The sequence below is a fragment of the Malurus melanocephalus genome, unplaced genomic scaffold (assembly GCF_030028575.1).
Source record: "Malurus melanocephalus ecotype Western Australia unplaced genomic scaffold, MMel_1.1 scaffold_5261, whole genome shotgun sequence".
NCBI lineage: Eukaryota > Metazoa > Chordata > Aves > Passeriformes > Maluridae > Malurus > Malurus melanocephalus.
The window spans coordinates 1-2,041 of record NW_026628492.1 but is presented as its reverse complement, the minus strand read 5'-3'; the positions used below and the strand labels follow the sequence as shown (position 1 = coordinate 2,041).

The 2,041-nt window shown below is 41.2% G+C and overlaps 1 long non-coding RNA gene across 1 annotated transcript; it reads left to right on the top strand.

The window, feature by feature from the left end:
* The first annotated feature begins 150 nt into the window (after positions 1-150).
* Positions 151-2,035, top strand: LOC130588463 (uncharacterized). Its single transcript, XR_008966970.1, has 3 exons — positions 151-287; positions 872-937; positions 1,930-2,035. It is a non-coding gene; the product is annotated as an uncharacterized LOC130588463 (long non-coding RNA).
* Positions 2,036-2,041: the final 6 nt, after the last annotated feature.

The following is a 2,041-nucleotide window of genomic DNA, read 5'->3' as shown; positions in this document are numbered from 1 at the left end:
TGAGGGTTTGGGGGTGAAACTGGGGCTCTTGGGCTCATCCGGGGGAGTTTTGGGGTTATTTGGGGGAATTTTGGGGGTATCAAGGAGTTTTTGGGGGATCCCTGGGGTGCAATTTGGGGGTCCTGGGAAGGGTCCCGATGTCTGTAGGGTCAGAAAAATTTGGGGAGGGGTCCTCAGGAGGGTTTGGGGTTTTTTTTGGGGTGGAATTTGGGGGTCTCTGACCCCCTCTGTCCCCCCCAGGAACCCGTGAGGAGTTGGTGGAGCGGCTCCAGGCCTACACCCTACAGGTGAGACCCCCAAAACTGGGGAACCCCCCAAAAATCCCCCCAAAATCCTGACATCCCCTGCAAGGGGGGCTCTTTTTTGGGATTTTTGTGTGATTTTAGGGGGGTTTTATTCAATTTTTGGGGTATTTTAATCAAATTTTCCAATGGTCAGTTTTTGGGAGGAGTTTAATTCAATTTTAGGGGGGGTTAAATTCAATTTTTTTGGGAATTTTAATCAAATTTGGGGGTGATTAATTTTTGGGAGGTGTTTAATTCAATTTTTGGGGGGTTTAATCCAATTTTTGGGTGGTTTATTTCAATTTTTTGGGGGGGTTTAATGTAAATTTTCGGGGGGGAATTGACCGAATTTTTTGTGTGGTTTAATCCAACTTTTTGGGTGGTTTAATCCAATTTTTTGGGTGGTTTAATTCAATTTTTTGGGCGGTTTATTCCAGTTTTTTGGAGTGGTTTAATTCAATTTTTGGGGGTGTTTAATGTAAATTCTTGGGGGGGATTTGACCAAATTTTTGGGTGGTTTATTCCAGTTTTTTGGGGGGGTTTAATCCAATTTTTGGGGTTTTTATCCCAATTTGTGCCCTCCCCAGACTGGGATCGTTCTGAGCCGCCCCACCCTTCGCCCCGAGGAGGGGGACAAAGCCCCGCCCCCCCAGGTGAGATTTTGGGGCAATTTTGGGGGGTTTTGGGGTGCAGGGGGGGCACCCATGGGTGCTTTTGTGGAGGAATTAAAGTCCCAGAAAAATTTCAAATTTGGGGAGAAAAAGTTGCATTTTGGGATTAAATTTTGGGATTAAATTTAAATTAAACGTTGAATTTTGGAGAAGCAGGAGAAGTTAAATTTATGGGTGGGGGGGATTAAATTTTAGGGTGGTGGGGTTAAAACCACCCAATTTTTGGGATGAGAAAAGATTAAATTTTGGGATTAAATTTAAATTAAAAGTTAAATTTTGGGGGTGGGGTGGGAGAAGTTAAATTTTAGGGTGGGAGGGATTAAAATCACCCAATTTTGGGGTGGGGGAAGGGTTAAATTTTGCGATTAAATTTTGCGATTAAATTTAAATTAAATGTTGAATTTTGGGGTGGTGGGGAGGTTAAATTTTGGGATTAAGTTTTGTGATTAAATTTAAATTAAACACTAAATTTTGGGGAGGTGAGGAATTAAATTTTGCGATTAAATTTAAATTAAATGTTGAATTTTTGAGAAGTGGAGAATTAAATTTTGCGGTTAAATTTAAATTAAACATTAAATTTTGGGCAGGTGGGGAATTAAATTTTGCTATTAAATTTTAATTAAACATTAAATGTTGGGCAGGTGGGGACTTAAATTTTGTGATTAAATTTTAATTAAACATTAAATTTTGGGCAGGTGGAGAATTAAATTTTGCGATTAAATTTAAATTAAACATTAAATTTTGGGCAGGTGGAAAATTAAATTTTGCGATTAAATTTAAATTAAACATTAAATTTTGGGGAGGTGGGGAGTTAAATTTTCCGATTAAATTTTAATCAAACATTAAATTTTGGGGAGGTGGGGAGTTAAATTTTCTGATTAAATTTAAATTAAACGCTGAATTTTGGGGGGGTGGGAAGCTTAAATTTCAGGGGGTGGGGGGCACTTTTTGACCCCTCCCCACCCTTTTCCCAGTTGCCCCCAGCTCTGCCCCTGCAGCACCCATTGGTGCCGCCCCCTCCCCCGCCGGGCTTGGGGTTGAATTTTGGGTTGGGGGCGCCCGTGGGTGGGGTCTCTGTACCCCCCC